The sequence below is a fragment of the Numenius arquata genome, chromosome 8, assembly GCF_964106895.1.
Source record: "Numenius arquata chromosome 8, bNumArq3.hap1.1, whole genome shotgun sequence".
Lineage (NCBI taxonomy): Eukaryota > Metazoa > Chordata > Aves > Charadriiformes > Scolopacidae > Numenius > Numenius arquata.
In genome coordinates, this window is record NC_133583.1 from 42513127 (window position 1) to 42536538 (window position 23412).

Genomic DNA, 23412 nt, shown 5'->3' on the forward strand with positions numbered 1-23412 from the left:
ATCTAACTTTTAAGAGTGTACATCTACACTGCCTGTCACAAAGACGGAAAGCCACCTTGGGCCCAAACACTCCATTCCCCCAGAGAGAATTACAGATATGAAAAAAGAAAATCAAAAGGCTTTGCGATTCCTCTGTGGCACACTGAGCCTGTAAAACTAAACCCATTTTATTTCATCATATTCAAATCCCCACAGTTCCAGTGAAATTTAATTATACCTTCACTTTGCATAATTAAACAGTCATTGCATGGCTTTCTAAAGCATATAAAATGACTGATGAGCGTAGTGGTAAAACTTTCAGAAGTACTAAGTGGTTTAGGAGGCTACAGGTATGTCTAGACAGCAGCTAACTTGCATAAAAGAAGCACTATTTTGTTTGCCCAGCGGGATTAAGTAGGTTCCCACGTATACCATGTTTTTGCAGCTCAACTATTTCTGGTATTTTATCTACCCAATTTACAGCTAGCTCAAGTAACTGCATCATGTAGAACAGATATATCCAAAATCCTGCTGATTATCAGATGGGACTCAATATCTTAGCCACAAAGGAGCTTTCGAAAGGTTCATAGTTTGGTGGAGCAGTAGCTACAGTCATCAACTGAACACCCTTAGCACTGGTTCATTCCGGTACATTAATTGAATGAGAAACAACATTTTTTCTTTCCTCTGCATTTTGTGTATGCCCCGAAGGACCTCTTTGACCAATTTCACCATGTTTTGGTAAGTTTCTTCTTCCCTGATTCTCTATGCCATATTCATCATTGTGGTATCTAAGTCAGCTCTCCTTAATTCATTCCTCTTTGAGAAGCGGTGCTAATGAGCTGTGGTATCTCTGACAACAGAACAGAGTATGAAAGCTTTTTCTAACTTTTTTCCTCTTGGAAAATTGGTATTTTGTAAGCATCTAGAATAGGATTCAAACATATCATCTGAAGTAGTACGTCTCATTTTGATTTCTCTCTCATTCCCTTGTCTTTTCAAAGAGATTGCCTTTGCTGATAGAATGGTTTCTGAAGCTAAAGAATGCATCTTACAGAATCCTTTCTTTATACAGCAGCATAGGTGATAGGGGCTTTTCAGTCAACACATTGAGCACAGAAGGTAATTAACAATAGCCTGCTTTGAGAATGTATTTTATGTTTCACATGCTACGTGAAGAGTAATGTTTTTTTACCATTCTTCTCAGAAATTCTAGAGAAAGCCTTCACTGTGACCACAGAGGTGCTACTACTTTATATGTAGTATTACTCAGATAAAGTGACCAAGGATAACACAAGTTGATTTGATTATAGCCAACATTTGCTTTTCTTTTTAATTCAGTCTTGTTTTAATAAGTCTGTAGATCATAACTTGAGATAGCATTTCTATGCACAATACATAACCTATGAATGTACCTTGTAAGAAAACCTGAAGAAAACATTAGGTAGGAGTCCTGTCTGAAAAATATATCATGCTGTTTTTCAAGTAGTGAAACAGGTGCTTTAACTTATTTTACAGGTTTGTATTCAAGTACAATCCTAATTCAGAATGGTAAAGAATAAAAGGAAACCAACACAGGTGGAGTAATATATACATAGCAAGATGTGAAAGTATAAATAATTTAAGTGTATGGCATATATGTGAAAGTGCTTAGATGATCAGGCAGAAGTCAAATGAGAACAGCATTCCCTGTTTTAGTCTCCAGTAAGATGGACGGTCTTCTCATATTTTTTAGAAAGGTTAGAATAGTCCTTTTTCTTGACAGACTATTACCACGCTCCCTAGATGAAACATTTTTTACTCAACTTCTATTACTCAGTTTCTAAAAACGCACCTTAGCCTGGCTCGATGTCTGGCAACTGTGCAGAGCACACAGACCTGATTACAGCAATTCTATGATTTAGCATTTCCAGAGATCCACATGGAACTGATAGATGTGCGTAGGGAAAGGCCACCTAGAGTTAATAGTGTATACATGGATGGAATAACAATACAGGAGAGATCTTGACTGAGGAAAAACAACCTTGAAAGTCCACCAGATTCACTAAACTAAAAATAAAATAGGTAAGGCTAATGAGACACTCACGGAGAAGCAGGGGAAAAAAGAGTTTTGGACAGGGAGGAATGGAAAGCAGAAGCAGGACATTACAAAAACAAACAAACAAACAAAACCCCTGGAAGTCAGACCATCAGGTTCGGGCCACAGCACAGTAACAGAGACTGCTTCTGTTCTGACCTTGGGCCTGGCCATGTTTTGGTAAGGGGATGCCAGAAGCCAACACAAGCAAAAGTGGAAATTGCTGGAAAAGAGTTGTCCAACAGACAACTGACATACATAAATATAAAATTGAATTAAGAAAAAGAAGCAACCTACTTTTTCTTAGAAGATCTAGCCTGAGGAGCTGCAGCATTGGAAACACCCTATGAGCATTGCAGACCCACTCAGCTGAGGGACCCCTACATTGTTTTTCTGACACCTGGATCCAATAAGACCTTCAGTTGGGACTGATGTCCCTGAGCACAAGGCTGCAGTGGTTTAACAGGATTGTCATCTCCACCTGCTTACTGCCATCCCTCTGCTGGGGGCTGGCAGCTCTGCAAGAGAGTCAGAGGAAAGTCCACACGCCAACATCTTAGCTGCCTGACCTCAAACTCAGTGTTTTAATGCAAATTTGCCTTTGACATCAATTTGAGCTACACCAGACCTCACTGGACTGGCTGAGGCACAAATGTATTTTTCTTCTGTGCAGGGAGCAAACCACCAGAGACACAAATGCCTTAAACTGCTGCTGGAAAACTTGCCACCACCAAGGTGTCAGAGGTGTTATGTGCATAGAAATAGACCAAGTGTTCTGAGGAGGACAGCCCAGCACAAAGCTTCTTATCACCCTCCTGCTTTACGTTACGTCCTCCACGAGGGTGATATTCTACCAGGCATGGGGAGGTGGCTGCCAGTCACGCCCAGTGAATGATGTCCTACTTGCATTCGCTAACTTGGCTATACCATAGACAATATTGTAAACTACAAAAGCACTTGTCATGCAGCTTCCTTTTCCTCGAGCATGATGGCAGGTTGGGCAGGTGGAAAAAGAAAATGGTGAGGGGAACTCAGTTACCTGCTCTAGCACTTTAAGCCTAACTCTTGGAAACAAAGCTGTAGCACCACTGCAAGTGTCATCACTATAAAACCAGCAATGAACACAAAGGATTTAAAAAACAATCCTCACTTACAAATGCACATTGATTTTCAATAAAGCTATTTGCACGTTTTTTTTCTTGGATTCCAGGTTGACTGCCACCTCTGATTTACAGACAAGATATCTCTATATGATATTACTACTATTACTATTTTGTAAGCATTAATTTTTTTTAAGCATTTCTACTACTAACAGTGAGGAAAATAATATGAAAGAGGAAAAAAAAAAAAAGAGAAGAATGCCATTTGATTTTCTTTTCTTTCCTGGTAGAATTGCCCGAAAAGCTGAAAGAACACATAACCTTACTGGATAAAGAGGCATTTGTTTTGAAACAGCAACACAGATCATATTGGCTTTTCACCAGCAACGTTGCTAACAGACCGACCACAGGAAATAAAGAATGGACAGCTCTGGGAAAGCTTTTCATGATTCACATTCTAGGTGAGTGGCAATTTTTTTCTTCCTCTCTAGGCACCTTTCCACTACAAAACATCCACATACTAGAAGGCTGTCATGCAAGAGCAAGAGGTCATGCGAAGAAATTAAAGCAATACAACTGGCTGATATAGGTCAACCTGGTGATAGCAGACCTTCCAATTCAGAATTGCCTTAATTCGGCTAACAAGTAGCACAGCCCCTGAAAGAACAATCGGAGTAAAAAATGTATGAATAGAAACAGGGCAAGGAAGTAAAGAGCACCTGTTTGGTGGTGTTGGACACTTCACACACACACTCTCTTGGTAATACAAAAGGAGGAAATCTTAGAACAAACACCTTGTCTATATTTCATCCAGATATAGTACCTATGGGATCTGATTTCACTTTCCAAATAGATGTAACTACAGCTGCTTAACCTGCAAGATGTCTCCTTAGCGCCATTGATGAATAGCCCTACATTTATCACCCAGGGACGGTGATCAGAAGCAAGTCTGATTTCAGTAAAAGTGCCTGAAACTGTGAAACGCCACAGACAACCACGGTCTCACCTGGGAGTAATGATGCCGTTGTTATGACTCCTAAATAGTTTTCAGACCCCGTCAAAACAAAAAATGAGGAAGTGATTGGAATGGGCGTTTGGATTGGATTGGATTGGATTGGATTGGATTGGATTGGACAGAGAGGTTTTATACACTGGAGGCGGGTCCTGTTTCAAGCCCGTCCTCTTCTTCAGCTGCATGGGTCCCTGGCTCTTTGCCAGGAGCCCCCCAACAAGGGCTGCAGGTTTGCCTGGCCTGCTGTAGGGCCAGGAATCTGGTACAGTCATCAATTCTACATTTCACCCATTAGTACCAATATTTAATATTAAATATTTAACGTCAATATTTAACACGGATAAATGAGATGACCCAGATATAATTATAGACTTCTCAGCCCAACATGAAACCAGGGGGAAATAATGAAGCAGCTGATACAGGATGCAGCTAAAAAAAGTGATTAAAGGTGGTGTGATGTCAAACAACATGGTTTTATGGAAAAAAATAGATCTTTCCAACCAGTTGTTATCTTTCTTAAGAAAAACAGAAATTTGAGTGAAAGAGGTCATATACTTAACCTTTTGTAGGATATTTGGCGTGTTAGTCCTGATAAAGGAGATCAAATGATATAAGATCAACATGCTAAACATTTAATGTATTAAAAACTGGCGGTCAGGTTTCAGCTTAGTAATTTGAAGCAACTAATTGTAGTTGAAAAATCAACACAGAGCAGATGTACTTGTAGGCAGGATCCCAAGGATTTTCCTCTTGGACCTACACTGCTGGCATTTCTCCTAGGCACATGAAAGAAAATAGAGACTCCACGCTGAAGAAGGCTGTAGAGCAGATTAAGGAGGTGGTCAGTAACAGAAACACATCCCTCCTCGTACAGACCACTTAAGAAGTCACATGCATTTCAGGACAACTAAATGTACATGTCAAAAACCATACAGTCTAAAAACAAAGACTGAAAGTCAAAGTTAAAAAATTAATTAAAAAAAAAAAAATTAAAACCCATTTCTCCAGGCATGGGTTCCTGCGCTCACCTGTCTTTGTGTTGGAGCTAGTGATCATGCAACACGGGGCTGACTAGTTGTTTTTGCAGAATTAATTTTCTGTTTGTAAATTTTGGAGATGTTAAATAAACACACAGAAAAAAGTTTCCAGACATTATGTGGTGGTCCCAAGGCTCCAGCTAGCTAACGTAAGGCTGGGGGGGGAACAAGAGAAATCTCCCAGGAGATGCAAAGCAGATAAAAGGGAATGTTACTTGTTCCAGAAAGTGCCTTACTGGTGGCCCTGGATTTCTCATTGCTCCTGATGGAAAAGTTGTGGATGCCATGAACGTTCCCACATGTTGTCTCATCATTTTTGACAAGCGAGCTCAAAGTAAGAAATGATAGGTCGCAGCCTGGACCCAGAAAGTATCCTTTCTCAGGACAGCATCTCAGCATGTGTTTAAAGTATACTTCTGCACTTGAAGTGTAGCTAAGTGCATGTTACCTGCCGCTGATTTTTGTGCTTAAGAATGATGGCTTCAAGTACGTGCTTAAATCAGTCAGAATCCTTCACTTCTTGGCTGAGCAATTAGTGTCAAGTCAAGGAAGGGGAGGATATTTTTGTTGTGTGAACATATGCCCAGAGAGAGTAGGACTCAGCCCAAAAATTGTCAAATATGGTCCTGAACCTTGCCTGAGGGTAACTTTCAAGTTGTGTCAGCTTGGCCTAGATTCGAAGGAGTAACTTTGGGCAGACAGGCAGGAGTAACCTGCCAGCCCTGAGAGCCATCCGTTATGTCCTCCCTGACACAGAAGGAAGCAGGTTAATTTTGGTTCAGACAGCCTGGCAAAATCCTACTCCCTATTCATACAAAGCGAGCCATTATTCAAGGCTTGTTTTGAAAGGCTTTTTTTTTTTTTTCTCCTAATGGTTAAATAACTATTTGGTTTTGCGTTGTTATCAATCATCGAGGCAAACAGCCAGTGATAACTGAAAAAATTGGATGTGTTCAGAAAGGAAGTATACCTGGGGAGCGGGCTATAAACATCCTTCAAAAAAAGCATCCTCTATGGAAAGCTGGTTTTTATTTTTTCCAAACATATATCCCAGGAACAATGGCACTATGTGAATAAACATTTTAACTGCTTTAATTAAGGCAATACAGCTAAGCCATCACATCCAGCTAAGCTAATGTGACTTCTGCTGAACAATAATGGTAAAAGTAATATTCCCTGATAATTGGGGGAGGGAGAGTTTTGCAACCTATTTATCTTCTAGCCTGTCCACCATGACTCGTGTGTGAAATCAAGTTTGTGGTCTCTTCCATACCAAAACTCACTGAGCTAGAAAATGTAAGACTAGAAATACCCAGTCATCAATCCCTGCTAGAGCATCACTTTAGAAGACATCCGATAAATATTTTATTTGTTTTAAAAATTGAAGTCTGATATCACCATTCTCTCTCCTCCTTTTCAAGGCATACAGTAAGTTCCAATGGTTTCAGAAGGAACTGCTTCTATCACAACAGTTGTAACTCTGGCAAAAATACCTAATTATGGAGAAAGAAACGACAGTGCTCTAGGTTTTAGTGTTTGCAGGCAGAGAGCAATACCTCGTGTTTTAAGAAAAACAACAATGGAAGAATAATCTTGTACAGGGCATTTTAAATCAAAGGATCTGAAAATATTTATGAGCATAAAAGACAAAATCCACAAGAGCATGAGCAGAATTGTCCAACATAGACAAAAACACCACCGCAAAAACATCCCTGACAGGCATGGGCAGTGTGTCCTGGAGCCTTCTAACAAAATAACTGTTTCCTTTAGTGAGAAACCAGCCTGGAGACCCTTTCATCTGTGGTGGGCCCCAGCACTGCAAAGCTGAGGGGCCAAGACCAAGCTTAGAATTTGGACATTAAATAAAAGCATAACAATTTTTTAAGTGTAATGAAAATAGTTTTCAGAAGGATCTAAAAATGCCTTCATGGTGTCTTCTTCCCAGCATCAGCAGAGCGCCGGAGGATAAGGAATACATCAGCCTAGTAGCCCCTGGACTAATTCCAAGACTACAGAGGAGATACAATATTATACATATATGAGGGTCCTGACCAGAAGGTTAATTCTGAATTCAAGTAGCCTGCAAAGAGAGACAAGGAGAGAAAAAGACATGAGACTTCTTTCATTTCTTACAGAGATGCCTTCAGCAAAGCCGCGGATTTCATAACTGACTTGTTATGCACACCTACCTTCTTAATTCTAATTTTTATGGTTAAACTAATTATGCTTACATTGATTATACTTCTTTAGTATCTGGCTTTGTCACAGAGACATGCAAATTGCCTTCTCCTTTCAATACTGGGAAATTTTGGTAGGTAACTCCCATTGAAGGTATTTTGTAACCTTACCCCTTAAAAGCACCAAAAACTTTGAAAGAATAAATTCCCCAGATATCCTCTGGAGGTAATACCTCTGTCCTCAAAACAATAATAACCAGAAAAAAATGTCTCTCTTAAACCGATCTTAAGATATGAAAATGTGAAAATGTGAAACATGGAGAAAATGAAATTATAAATCTCAGCAGCTTCTAAGGGACATACAATTGAGGGGGGATTCTCCTGACTCAAGGCACCATGATGGGCAAGACTGGAGTCCCCTTGGGCAGGTCTGTGCTGGCTCAAGGTGCTCTGTGTGCACACTAAATCCTATTTTATGCCCTGTGGCTGCAGAGCTGGGGCCTGGTGTGTCTGCCATGGGAAGCGGGAAGGAGAGGACTGGAGATGGAGAGAGGGGGTGGCCTTAGAAACCGGGCTTGCTCTCACACCACAGAGGGACGAAAGAGCTTGGGGACAGGCACCCTGCCCTCAGCCACCCCTTGCCACAGGCAAAGGAAGCACAAGGCCACAGTAGGAAAACAGCTGCCCAAGGCAATGCCTTTTTTTTGTCTATACTGAGGATGAAAGTCTGGACAGACATCCCTGCACATGCATACACTGAGCTGCAAGAGGAGCTGGGTCCTGTAGAGTCACTGGCTGCGCAGGCTCTGCATGGCTGTGACCCTACCCACACCCCCAGCAAACGCAGGAGGCAGAGAGTGAGCCCGTACCCTTGGGTCTACTTCAGCATGCAGCACCCACCCCAATGCGCTTTCCCCCTCTGTACCACCATACCACTTGAGTGGATTCAAGTATTCATGCAGCTGGCCCAGAGGAGCTCCACCAGCCTACAGCATCACAGTTCTCTGTGCTCAGGTGCCCTACTCTCGGGTTAGCTCAGACAGGTTTACATGAATGACAGCTGCACCTTTGAACTTCAGCGCAGGCATAAGAAATTTACTGAGGTGACCTGCCCAGCCAATGCACCCTGGTGCTGCTGGCGACATTGCTGGGACATCTCTCTCTGCAGCACACACATCCTGGGAGAGATGCCTTTGTCCCCCTTCTCTCTGACCTGAATCTCTCATGTCACACATCCTGGGGCACAGCAGAGAAACCTGGCCAGATGTTTCAATTTCCTCATATTCACAGCTTTGATTGCATTAGACTAGACAGGATTTCTCCACTGGCACCACCCAGGGGTAATGTGAAATGAGTTATGAACATTATCCACTCCGCAGTGTACATATCAGATGCTGAGAAAGCCTTAATAGGGTCAAGTGGAATTTCATGCTTGACGAATCTCATATGCTTGGACATGACCCAACTTTGGAAAATGAGTTGGTTGTGTCTCTGTACAAAGGCTATGGAGATGAAGTTCCTGGTAGAAAGCAGCCACTGGTTGAGGAAGCTCGGCATGATCTGTGCTGAAAAGGAGTGCTGCGTGAGGAGGCAGCTTTCTGTCATTTAGATTATAAACCCCTTGGTGCATTAAATGGCTCTTATTCTTTTTGAAAGACTAATTCTAGCAGCCTAGTATAAGTGTTGAGTTCTGTTTATTGAAGTGGATAAGCTGATCTACAAAGGAAAGAAAAAAATACGAAGTTAAGTTTTTGAGCAAGTGGAAACCATGACTCAGCTTTTCGCATGATCTCCACATTTCAGATACTTAACGGAGAGCAGAGGATACAGCATCACTTCCTAAATCAAAAGCTGAAGTTTTTGATAAAATCCTGTAAATTGTTCAGTGAGTAACAGCATCAGTGAAACCTCACTCCTGTGCGTATCTCTTCCCAAGGTGAGTGCCTGCAGGTGGCTCCGGTGTCTAATCTGGTTTAACAGAGCGCTGCCCTCAGTGGTGTATCAAGAGGATTTTCAGATACCCTGTTTAAGCACATAAGGACTTGATGCCTTTGATATCTCCACCCTCAGTCAAACCAGACCATCACTGACTGAACCCAAGGGGTCCAGAAGTGACAGGGACAGGGGAGAGGGAGAACAGTCAGACAGAAAGAGCAATCGCATAATGTCTCATTTTGTTGAGAAATCAGGCTAAGAATCATTAGCTAATTAAGATGATCATTTTTGCAGTTGAAACACAGTATGTTTGTATTGACTGCTGTATACATAATCAATAATAATATTTTGCGTTGCTGCGGTGCTTTTTGCATGCAATGATTTAATCACTGACCAAGCAGTACTGAGGAGGAAAATCTGATGCCTGCACAATTTCTACATAACAAGGGAGACTTGTCTGACAAAGCCTGGATTGGGAGGAGTTAACACATAGCACACACTTATCACAAAAAGAATGGGTAATTGTCTTAAGATAAAACATATTTATTTTCTTTAAGGCACAACAGCTCTACTCAATATGCACTCCTTTACATCTGCGTGCCAAAGATTTGATCCAAGTCTGCTCAATCAGCTACACTTACTAACTTTGCTTTGTGTAAATTTGTGGATTTAATAACAGAGGAACTTTGGGAGCAGAGTGTCCAGCAATCCATTTACTGCTGGCAGAGGCTGGTTACCACATGCTTCAAAGGAAAGTACAAGAAACCCTTCCTAGACTTATTGGGAATAGCCTGTTCAGAGAAAAAGCCCTAATTAGTCAGAAGATGGTTTGTACCCTGAAGCACAGGAGACATTCAAAGGTAATTAAATATAAAGAAAATTAGCATGTAGTTCATGAACCACACAAGCAAGACGAAACTGTGCCTGGTAGCACTGAAGCGAACTATTCTGGTCGCGCAGAAATTAATACTTTTGTTATTAATGTGACCTTTTCCTCAGCTCCAATTTAAGTCTGCAAGAAAAGGAGAAGTAAGGATGAGAATTCAGAAGCAACTGCAAGAGATGCTGAGACTCACCAGCGACAAACACAGTGTGAGGGGGAGGCAGAAATGGCAACTGCTGCTTGGTCCCCACCAGGCAGCCGGAGGGGCTGGACATGGGGCGCTGTCGCTGTGCCTGCTCCTGCCCAAAGCCTGTTGGAAACATGCCAAACAGAGCACCAGATGGTTTCCACTTTGAAGAAAAAGGTGGAAAGGACTTCAAAAAGCAGCTAAAGTTACTCAGAAAAAAAAAAAAAAAAAGAAAGAAAAAAAAACAAAACCAAAAAATCAAAACCAAACCAAATTAATGCATTATGGAGGAGGCCATCATCTAGGAAACATGCCTGACAGGCTGTATGGGTGCAGGGAAGGGCAAGGAGAGATGTGGAGAAACGTAGTTTAAATCTGAATTTCCTATTATACTCCAGTAACGTCCTACTCAGAAGTTACGATGAAGAGACTTAGAAAGAGCCAAAGACATGCAGGAGCCTGACAAGCAAATTAAAAGTAAGCACTGAAAGGATGAGAGACAGGTAAAATGATCTTGACAGTATAATACGGGAGGTAAAGTGTGTGTGATACAGATTATGAGAATAACAATCAAGTTATTCTCATAATGCACTTGAGTTGCATCTCAAGTGCAAATACGTACTTCTCTCCACCAAACCACATGTATGAGGAATTCAGAGAGGAGCATCAGTGCCTACAAAATTCAGTGAAGAGTAAATTCAAAACTGCATTAAAGACTGCAGTGTTTGCCAGCAGCTTCCACACCAGTGCACATCAAGTTGCTGTTTTTTCACAAGCCATGTTACATTTTGCAAGGATGGGATGTTTGTCTGGGGAGGAGGGGGTTGTATCTTCCCCCCTCCCTCTAAGCTGCAAGTATCTTTCTCTTGGGCTGTAATATCTCATCACAAATGTCCCTGGGCAGAGGTTTCTTCTCTCTTCTCCTTATCAGGCCTTCACCAGAGGACCTTGCACTTCATGCTATGAAACCCATCCCACTTTTGCGCTTCAATGTGCACAGTGACCTATTTTTGCCCATAGAATAGTTTAATCCTTGTCTCTTGAGAGTGCCTCCTAATTTTTACCATTGTATCTGCCCAAGAACATTGATTTTTTCAGCCCTGCTATTATTTTTCAAACTGTAAATCAGTCCTCCTTTGGGAGTCCGTGTGAAATACATCCTCCTACTCTCACCTCTCCTGTTTTTCTTTGCAATTAAACTTTTATGTTTGAATTCCTTGCTATTGCTTACAGCCCTAATTATGTGATTTCAGACCCTTCTTCCACGTGAGCATTTCTCTGGTATTTTGACTCCACAAGGCATGGCCCCAATGTCCCAGACAAGCCCCATGACCCCTGGGTACAGCGGTCTCTGCTGGGTGACCACCCTCCCTGCTTCAGTGGAAAGTCTTGACCTTTTGGGGGAGGAACAGAGGTGAATTTCAAAAATGTCACTAGTTTTCACAGGAACAATGAACATTTTTGTTCAAGAAAAAATTGAACATGTTTTCCTATGTCATTTCCATTTTTATAATTTATAAACAGAGCAATGAAACCCGGGGAGTGCAGGGGAGGCAGAGCAGGGTGATTACCTCACCAGACCCGGCAGACGGCTGTGCTCCTGCTCCGTGTATCGGATACAACAAAAACACACTCGGCTAATCCCTGCTGGCAGCTACCGTTTCAGCTTCTGATTCTACTGGCAACACAAGGCAGCTAACACCCCTGTAAATGCCTGGGAGATTCATGTGAAAAGAAATATGGGCACCTACCTGGAAAAAAAGCACTATGGAGCTATAAATTCCAAGTTAAATTAGGAAAGACCTTCTCACACAGTACTGCAGGCAAAGGAAAAAGTGAATATATGTATAAATGGTGACAAGTTGCATGTTTGCAGCTGCTCATCTTTGAGCCGGATACATTTTTCTTTAATAAATATACACAGCGTTTTATATATGTCAATGCAGACATACAAAGCAATCAATAATTCTGCTCAAACAGTAGATAGCAAGCCTGAATGAGAAATTTTATCAGGAGTTTATCAAATTATAAACATGAAAGCCACAATGTTGTCTTAAATAGCTATTCATAGCCAATATAAATTAGGATTGACATGGCTAGCCAAGGCATTACAAGTGTACAAAAAAGCAGAACCCACCTTAGGTATTAAAAGACCACCACAATTATTTGCCTGTTATCCAAATAAACTGTTACAGATGCTTATGTGTCTGCACTGTCTGCAGGAAGTGAAGGTCTGGCAGCCTTGGGTTACAGCTTGTCTCAGTTCCTCACTGTAGGTTTGGACACAGACCTCACGGTTGGTTCCTACCTCGGCTGGCACCACAGTCTGAAGTAGGTGGTTCAAAGCCAGCCTAGCCCAAAGCCTTAACAAGAGCTGACCTCAGCTGCTGCTCAGCCCATCCCTCTCCCATGATGACCAGTCCTTGGTATTTGCAATCACAAGCTGGAATTTGCAGAATGATAAGATTTTCAAAAAGCTCATTTATTTAGAGCCACAAGACCAGTGAGAACAGGGTTATCTTATGTCCAGACCCTACGCTCGCTCTCTCCTGCTTCTTCCTGCAGCTCTACCCCGGAGCAAGTCTGTTTCTCTCCTTCGCACTCTCAGGGCACAGCATCATCTCTCCAGCTCATGACTTCAGCTAGGTGGCTCTGGCAGGCTGGGCGACCAGTGGAAAGCCAGCAATGACACCTTACAGCTGCTTTCACCAACCGCTCGCTGGGCAAAGCACAACTCTGCTTCTACTTCCTTCCTAACCCAAAAAACAGTTTATGTCAGTTTACATTTCCAAGGCTATCGTGGCAAGGAAAAGTGCCAGAAAGTTACTTTTTTTTAAAGCGAAAGCCTACTTTACATGTTTAGCTTCTCCAAACAAACGCAGCCTACACCATGTTTTGAGAGGCCCAAAGTCTAGCTCTGTGCAAGTGAGAGAAAAACTCAGAGCCCAAATCTTCTTGAAATACATGTTGAGTGCCTGTGATTACCAGTGGAAATGTGCCATAACACGCGTCAATCTAATTTTGGAAGCAAAATGTCCAACCGGATGGCGTATTGCTAATTTTTCCTCCTTTCCTGTGATTCTCCGCAAACCCTGTCATTCCCTCCATCTCTCCATGTCTGCAGCTATCAGAAGCGCTGACTCCTGTACATTTAGCATTTGGGTGAGCTTGACAAGAGCCAGCACTTCTGATCGATGCCAGTGCTGCCGATCTTGATCTTGATGAGATTTACAGACTACAGGAGTTTGCGCCTTTCTTTTCTCTCCCTCTCCCTAACCACGTCTCTGCGAAATGTCCCAAGCCACTGCTTTTTTGTTTCTGTCACTAAGCCATTAACCTAATTAGCCACAGGAAACAAAGAAATCAAGACAGTATTTAATACGCTGAATTTCCAGAATGACTTGCTGCAGCTTTTGTCTGCACACAACAAGAAGATGCCATGAAAAGAGAAAAACTGAAAGTTTATCTAAATTAATCTCTGGGAATCAGAAATAAGAAACAGATATACACTCATTAAAAAAGTCTTATTGGCTTCCTCATTAGCCTTGATTTTTTTTTGAGAAAAAAGTATTTACAGTCTGTTAAACATTCAAGATTTAAAATTTCAGCATTATACAAACCTATAGTTACATAGCAGAGATCTTAAAATAGTAACACCTTGTAATTTATTTAATTTTTTTAAGGAGCTGGCCATCACTCTTTTAACATGTATTTGTCTGCTTTATCAAGTTTAACAATTGTGGTGTGTCTCCAGACTATGGGGCTGATATAATTAAATCCTATTAACACATCAGGAATAAAATCCTTTAATAGGCACATGAGGCTTTGAGAGGCAGCTCATTCCTGAGCAGATTTAATATCCTTAAATTAAGCAAGTGTGAATGGGAGGATGAATCTTATTAAAAACTTAAATCTGATTATATTTGAAAATTATTGGTTTCTTAATGTAATAAATTATCCAATACAGACTAGAACAAATAATATATCCTAGCTTCACATAACTCCACTCTATAACAAGTGACAAACGAAATTAAGGATGACTGTGGGGCAAAAAGGAAGGTCTTTTTATAAAAGTCATTTTGCATAATGAAATACTTAAATCATTTTAACAAACACTGGGGGAGGGGATGGAAGATATATGTGCAGATGAGGGCATTAGAACAGGACTCATTTTTCCTCTTCAAAAAGGGAATGGAAAGACAGTCAGATTGGGGTTTTTTTCCTCTAAAAATGCCATTCTGACGAATTTGTTGTAAATTTTGAAAAGAAAAGCTGAAGCTTATGTTGGTGGGAGCTGATTCCTTTTCCAGAAGGCTAATGCAAATGTAAACCATCTGCCACACATTCTGCTGATAAAGCTGTACTTCCGAACAATGGACCAACAGCACTGGAATACTAAAACATTAGCTCAACATTAAGAAAAAAGTTTTGAAAGAGATTATCACTTCCAGAAAATAGAGGTATTTGACTTTCTTTTTGTGCAAAGAGAAATTATATAGTATATATACATATATATGTATATACACACATTTTCTTATGTAACATATACAGAGCATAAATGAGGAATACTGAGGAAGAGCTAATGGTGGCTGTTAACAGGATCCTCTGCTAAGGTATAAATCGCATGAAATCACTTAAGTAAACAGAAATACCTCAAAACTTATAAATAGTGTTGCTGCTTTAAATGAAAACTGGAGATTACCATTAATCATTGACTACTGAATATGTTTAGGTCTCTTCCTTTTAACATTGGGTCATTGCAAAGTGTTTGTAAGTAACAGCTAAAAGAGCAGTAGTTTGACAATCAGTAGTCTGAGGTCTTTAATCAGGATAGTGGACACTATCCAAATATACTAATGAATCAAATGGAAAGCCCCAGTGGATTTTTTTATCTGGTCATATGTGACACATTTATGAATGAAAGAACTGGGGACCAGAAAGCTTTACTTCCAAATCAGTTTAACCAAAATAATTTTCTGTGAATGCATGCAAACAAAAATAGTTAACCTGAAGAAAACACCACAAAAATGTTTTTATGGAGATAAAAAAGTGACACAACTGATTATAAAAGATCATAAAACTACACAAGTGATTAAATAACATGCCCCAGAATCATCTCTTAAACTGCTGATGGTAGGCATCAATAGAAGAATCTGTAGTGAAACAAAGTTTATGGAATTTCTATTGCATAATGCAACAGCTTAAAAGCATTCTCCTGTTTCACCTCTGTAAAATACTCTTGAGTGCATTCCAGGCTTAGCATAGGTCGCCATGTACATATACACCCCAACAACAGATCTGGATATAATATAATGATGTAATGTGATCTTAAAATGCTAATGGTTTAACCAGAATACTTCAGTGTCCACTTGTTCCCCCAACTGTGTTAATTATTCAGGCATCAACCAGGGGATGAGGGGACAAAACTGTATAACCACAAGTTAAAATATCTCTAAAATGCAACACCAGTAACATGATAAATTTATTCGTTTTTATACATATCTGCCTACTCGAGCTGATGTTGTTTCAAACTAAGCAGGCAGCAGTAAAAGGAAGCCTCAATAACCCAAAACTCAGAGATATTTACATGGTTCTGCAAGTCCATCTCCATATGGACTTCCATAATTTGAATGTCTCTTTAGGTAAAAAGTTTATTTAGTTGCAGAAAACAGGTGTAAATGTGACTTCCTTAACAGTAGTTGTCTTGCTCTTCCTAAAAATTCAGCTTAAAACAAAATGAAAATTAGTCTTTCTGCGATTACTGCTTCGAGTTGTATATGTATTTTAGGTTACCAGCAATTTCCCCCCATTCTCTTTTACTTATTTAAGTAAAATAGCAGATACATGTGCTCAATGAACAAAATAGCTTATTCTAGAATAAACAAAGTAACTCTCCCCCACAACCACCTTTTCTTACCAGTACTCATTTCTCTTTAAATCTGAGGCAAAAAACCCCAAGAGTTCTGGTTGTTTCTTAGATGGATGACAGATTTTGTTCTAATTAATCTAGAGCACTGTGTATAGAAACGACTGCAAAAGCAAACATGTCTATTAACAAAAAGCAGTGATTACTGCTTGGCATTTAGCCAGTAACTCTACATAAGCAATGAATTGATGCCTGCAACTGTCTCAGTGCCATATGGGTTCTGCTGTAGCAATGAATTGGATCCAACGCAAGGTTAAGATGTGTCAAATTTAACTGGGGTTTAATTGATACTGGTAAAGAGGCTCTAAATAAAGAAACAGTGTGTGTGCTATTAGAAACAGGATGCATGTCAGCCTACATCCCCCAGCTTGTTGGCAACAAAACTATGCTGAGATATCCAAAGGAGTTTCCAAACTCTTTTTTTCTTTTTTTTTCTTTTTTTCTTTTTTTTTCTTTTTTTTTTTTTTTTCTGGTTTGGTTTTGTGTTGGTTTTGGTTTTTGGCTGGGGGGGGAGGGGGTGTAAAAAGAAAAGAAAGGCAGAGAAAACAAAAACTTTGGGTTAACAGGTTTACTAGCACTAAATTGGAATCGAAAGACAGAACACTAATCATGTATACAGTGTTACCATCCTCATACGTTTCTGTTTTTCACATCCTAACAAATCTCTTTTCACAGCAATGCCAGTCATTTTGCCTGACTGAAAATCCAAGCTAGCATTTCCATTCACTTATGAAGAAAATATCCCTAAATTACACAAGTGGAGAAATTGCACAGCTTAATATTTGAGAGCCAGAAACAGCGAAGTTACCTCCAAGAAAGATTACCTTCTCTTGAACAGCAAAAAATACTGCGTGACCCCTAGCCAGCCTCAGAAGTTATTCATTGGGAATGATCGTTATTTTTGTCCCACTGACAGCTTTGGTGCAGTGTGCCTTTTATACAAAGTGACACGAACTTACAGTGTAAAGGCCTGAATTGCTCAGTGGGAGTGGATTAGCGCATGGCCTGGGAACCAGGGACTTGCAGAGAGTTATTCCCATCCTTTCTGTGTTTGGAGTGAGCCAGCAACAAAGGGGTGCTGGAAACATCAGTGCCGGCCTCTCAGCCCAGGATCACAAGCCTGGCTGGCTCCCACTCTGTGAAGGATCCACCAAATCTCACCCCAAGTGGCAGCAACCTCCAAAAGAAACCCAGCACCAGTCACCTGCCAAGCCCCTCCAGCCATCTCCAAAAATACTGTGGCATCCAGGCTGTACCCAGACCCTTCTCTCCTGTCCAGGCTCGAGGCCTATCAGGCCTGAGCTTCTGAAGTGCCACTTTAGTGGCAAATATTGATATTCAAAATAACAGCCCCCCTCTGCAGCCCTCAGGTGAGGAAACGGGAATAAAGTAACACAGAAAGAGGAACGGAAACCACCCTCAGTTTGCAGCTTTCCCCAGTGAGGAAGAAGATAGCAATGGGAACAACATTCTTGAGTTTTTCACAGTTTTCAACATTAACTAAATTCTCTGAAAATAAAGATGATTTGCCTTAATCTTCAGTTCTCACAAGATCAGGCCCATAGATTGCCTATCAATACCTGATGGGAGGGAGCAAAGACAACAGATCTGGACTTTTCTGTCTCTCTGGACAGATCTGGACAGCGGAAGTATAAGTGGCAACAGGCACAAGCTCAAAAACAAGGAACTTCACTTAAACATAAGAAATAAATATTTTTATGGTGGGAACGTCCAAACATAGGAACAGCTTGACCAGAGAGGTTGTGGAGTCTCCAACCCTGGAGATCTTCAAAACCCAACTGGCCACAGCCTGGAGCAACCTGCTGTAGCTGACCCTGCTCTTAGCAGAGGTTTGGGACTGGGTGGTCTCCAGACATCCCTTCCCATCACAATTTCTCTGTGATTTGGTGATTCTGTAAATTAGTGTCATTTTGACACTGAGCCAAATCTCAGCTTTCATGATACAAAAAAAATATTGATAAAGAAAGCTGATAAGTAAAAATATGGAACTGGGGTATTTTTTAAGACTCCCTGTCTTCCACTTGTTACATTTCCAAAGATATACTGCTTCCTTCTAACTGTTCCTCATGCTCAAGTGGCAGCAGCCCATAAATATCTCTAGCTACCTTTCCTTAAAACTGCTTTGATTTACTTCCTTCAAAAAGAAAAAAGAAAGAAACCACCCATGCTGAGACCATGCTGAACCTATGCTGGCTCAACTACATCCATCTTTCATATTTTAAATTTTGCTTTGGAATTAGGTCACCCCTTTAACTCATGTTTGAGCAACGCCCACTGTAGTGATGTCCACGTTGAAAGCCAGGATTTCTAGGCATATCTCTACTAGCAGTAATAATTACTTTATTCTAAAAACTACCTTACCTTGATATGTGAAATTCTTCAGTAATATCTTTGCTTCTTCCCCCCAGACCGGTATATTTCAAGTTAATGTTTATGACTAGTTTGGCATTTATACATCAAATGATATCAAGCTTTTATTTGATAGCCTTTAGTCTTTTTATGTCAACATTGAATTCTTGCAATATTCTATGGCTATTATCTATGACAACTTTTTATCATAATGTTTTATTTTTGATAATCATTTTGATGCAATTTTGGTACCTTTTGCCAGTGGTAGAAAATGTTTTCTAGTACTTGTAATTATTTCTTTTCACTCTGCTTTGCTGGCAATGTTCTAATCCTGTCGGTAGCTTTCTCCATTGTTTTCAACCCTGCAGGAAGTAGTGACTGGGTGACATATTCAGCAAAGGAACCGTTTACAGTAAAAGGACATTGTTCCATTACTTATATTAAGAAACAAAGACAAAAAAACAAGACAGGGAAATAGAGTAAAACCAACTATATCTGTACAGCTAATGTTTGATATTTGTCAGAAAGACGTAACAGAGTTGTTTTTCTCTGTATGCAGACAGGGGAATCAATACTATTCCACAAATAAACCTATGACAAAGAAGAAAAAGTTTTTTGTTGCTTATTAATGCTCAGTAATATTACATGCTCTATATATTTCAAGCAAAATGCAAACCACAGTCTCATGCAGTAAGGAAAACAAGGACGAAATAATTATTTACTACTGTGTCTGTAGTGCCCCACTGTCTTGCCTGAAAAGTAGAAGCTTGATTTTCTTCCTCTCCGTCCTTTCAAACGATGTGTGTCTGAGAGGCAAGATTGCCATGTTACTGCCAATTCCCTAATACACAGTCGTGTACACTGGAAATCAGTATGGAACACTGCACTCACATCTCCCCTAACTTTTTGCAGCCTTTAAATTGCCAGTCTTCTGACTACATTTCTTCAAACAATATTGCCATCTGACTGATATCAATCAAACCTATTGCCCTTTGATGTCAGAACTCACAGAGTCATCCCACTTGACTGAATTTTGATTACCTCTGTATTCAGAAAAGTAATGTGTTGTTCTTCAAAAAATAAAAAGTGTAGCCACTGTGCATATTTAATAAAAAGACTATTGGCTCCTGTATTAGGAAAATAATGCCAAAACCATTAACTTTGAAACTCTAACTTTGCGCGCATGTTTTGCTTCCTGAGTGGAGGTAAATTTTTCATAGCATAGTAGGGAATGGAGAATAAACATTTAGAGATTTAACCTCTAATATCAAGTTTTTGTCTGTTGTGGCTCCCAAATTTCCCATATCCCACTAGTCCTACAGTACCAGTATAGCAGGGGACGTGCACCCTGCTATGATGTCCAGTGCTAGTCCATATGTATCACAGCAGGAGAGATGTTTCCACCCATCTTTTTTTGGTTTTTTTTTTTTTCTTTTAACTGGTTGTATGTTAAAGCACGATTCGAAGACAGAAGCCTTTGCTCAACAGGGAAAAAGAAAAAAAAAAAAAAAAACAAAACCAACCCAACCCAAACAAACAAACAAAAAAACACGAGATCAGATTCCCTGTTGTGTAAATCAAATGCAGAAAACTGCACTAGCAGAGGCACAAAGGAAGGGAGTCCAACTAAAAGCCCCCAAACCGCAGATCATGGTAACCGCTGCATTCAGTCAGTCCATGTGGATATGAAGAGGGACTGGATAGCTTAGAACAAAACATCAGATAAGAAATGGTCTATGAAACTAGCTGAAAACTAGAGTCATAACTTGGAGGTTCTCTAATGCTAGGAATCTGGGGGGTTGAGGCGTTTTTTACATTTATGTTTTTCCTGTGCTTTACTTTAACCCCTGCAGTATTCTCTTTCTCTGTGTTCTTCTCTTTGCTTCAATGAATGCATACCTTTCCCTCAACAAAATAATAGACAACTGCAAAAATTACATCCATTGCTGCTACACCCACCTCCATGCCCCCACCCTGCCAGAATGAAGGCAAGAATAGCAGACTTCTGTCTGTAAATCAGAAGAAATATCAGCAGAATTACCTTTGTAAGCAGATATTTTAGAAGCTGTCCAAACAAGGAGAGCCATCAGCCATCTTTCAGTTTGAGGCTGAGCTTAAGTATATTTGTTCTACTCCTGAACAGGAAAGACCAATTCCAGGACATGAGATCAAAGATAGCCTAAGCATATCAAAGATAACTGTTTGCAGAGTAGGTAGAGACTAGCAAAAATCACTCTCTCCTTAAATGTTTAAAGTGCTGAGGAGATAGGGAAGATTTGCAACCTTAAGAAGGAGACAACCCAAGTCACCATCAGGTGGAAATGGTTGCCGAACCTGTGGACAACAGAGGTAAAAAGATTAGTTTCAAAAAAACCCAAAAGAGATCGGACCTCAGGCAGCTAAAATTCTCATCTTTCTAGAGGAAAACATCTTTTGATAATAAACTGCTAGTTACAAAAAAATAAAAAGAAAAAAAAAAAGAAAAAGGAGAACAACAATTTTCTGTATCTTCCTGAGCTTCCTTTTTGGCTTACGTAACTGAGTGGGTCGTAACAGTTCTTGGCTTGGTTATTGGTACCCCTGGGTTACAGTACCTACCCCGGCATTCTGCTTAGACCCACTAAATTAGCACAGCTTTGATGGTCTGTGTTTCAGACAATGTTGACTGTCTTTTGCTTATGTCCCTCATGAAAATTCAAGTCTTTTACAATGCTTAGCTTTTGCTGCACTCTCACTCCATCACTGTTGCCAATACATAAAGTTCCTTGGCACATCAGGGCAGACAAACTGTTTCTCTGGATGGCTCATTTTTCCAGAAATGACATGTGTCACAAAGCACCTCAGACTCCTTAAACCCTGCATTCATTCCCAGCCAGTCAATATATTCTCGTGCCCTTGTATACAACCTTCAGTCCTTGAAAGGAAGAAGAATTAACTTTTATAAAATCAATCCTCAGTATTCCTAGCGTAACTGACTCTACTGTCATACCTAAAGCCTCTGCTTCTTCAAACAGCCTCCTCATCCTTTTGGGATGGGGGGGGGGGGGGAAGATAACACCTGCTTTCTTAATTCTCACCCTCGGAATAGTGGAAGTATTTATGGAGGTAGAAAAATTCTATGTCTTCAGAATTATGTCCTCCTTTTGCCAGAGACATACACTCTGGACACTCACAGCATCATTTTCCATTTCCGGGCCAGGCAAACTGCCCCAGCCACTCTTCGCCAAGTCTGATCAGGCAATGAGACTTGCTTAAGGCTATACATAATTCTCAAAATTGTACTTTGAAAAATGATTTTAACTCAAAAGGGTGGCGGATTTTTTTTTCATTTCAGTCTAGATGGCTTATGGTGACACATATTTCTATTGGTCAGCTAAATTAAAATATTGGATCTGCCAGACATTACAGTACGAGTAGTGCAAATCTGAGAGAAAAAAAGGAAACCCCATAAGATTTACAACTTCTACAACTTACAACATTTATATCTCTGTTAGTCTTCTTTCTTAGTCTGCCTTTTCTAAGGCCATTAAAAACTTCTTTTGAGTTGTAGTTATGACACAACTTCTAATATATTAAGAGAGAAATATCAGTCTGAGTTTTTTTTGCTTCAAAGTGCTGTTCTTGCAGACACCCAGGCTCCCATCCCACCAGGAAATATTTCATGCATTCAGTATCCATCACAAATGCTCCACTTACTATCCCAGCCAGTTTTATTGCCTGGCTGAGCATGTTTAAGCAGAAGCACCAGCGGAAACGCCAGGTGCTGAGGTAAAGACCTGGGGAGCGGAGGTGAGGGGGGCTTCCCTCTATCTCCTTACTGGGGGCCGATATGGCAGAGCCACCCCCTCCACCCACAGCCATCACAGTCCAGGCACACAGCAAGGGGGTGCTCCCCCAAACCAGGAAAGCCACAGTGGTCGTTGCATTAGGAAATGGATTTCCATTTGGAAGCAGAAAAGGCTGTAGAGTTACAAAGATCATTGTGTCTCCTGTTTCCCCAGCTCCCCACTGGCTCAGCCTCTCTCCTTTCTTCTTCCTTTTTTTAATCTAAGGACGCATTTGCCTTTCTCCATAAACAAAGAATAATACATAGAGCTCAAGCATCAAAATCCTTCAGTCTATAACCTTGTGTATGAAACACTAGCACAAAAGAGCTCCTGAATGACAGTAGAAAAAGCACAAATGTGACGGAAATAGCATCTACAAAATTAAGACTCAAATCTTTGGCACTTCCTAAAAGCATTGCTTGCAAGAAAATTGCACTAGTGGTGCACTAGCATGGGGAGCAACACTGCTCCAAAACACTGACAAAATAGACTGCTGGTGGATGACAGGTAGGTTTTGCATCATTCAGAAAATAAAAATAAATTTAAAAAATGGAGGAGCTGAGCATGGTATATAATAACATGGAATGGCTATTATGTTCTGGTCATCTGTTAGAAAGCTGTTAGAAGATGACACCTGTTTTTCAGAAGAAAACCATACTTAAATGGGGCTTCTATCTCTTTAGTGTAAGTGATTAATTTTTTAAGGCGTGCTCAGTCACTATTTTTTCAGACACATTTCTTCTTTTCCCTTCTGACAGCCTAACCATAAATCTGTTGTTGCAAATCTGATGGATACCACTCCATCCTCTGTAGGACTCATGGTCTCCTTACAGATAAGAAGGTGCTTCCACCACAAGGTCCAAATCATTTGGCTTTTCGACACTCCTAAAACACCAGAGTGT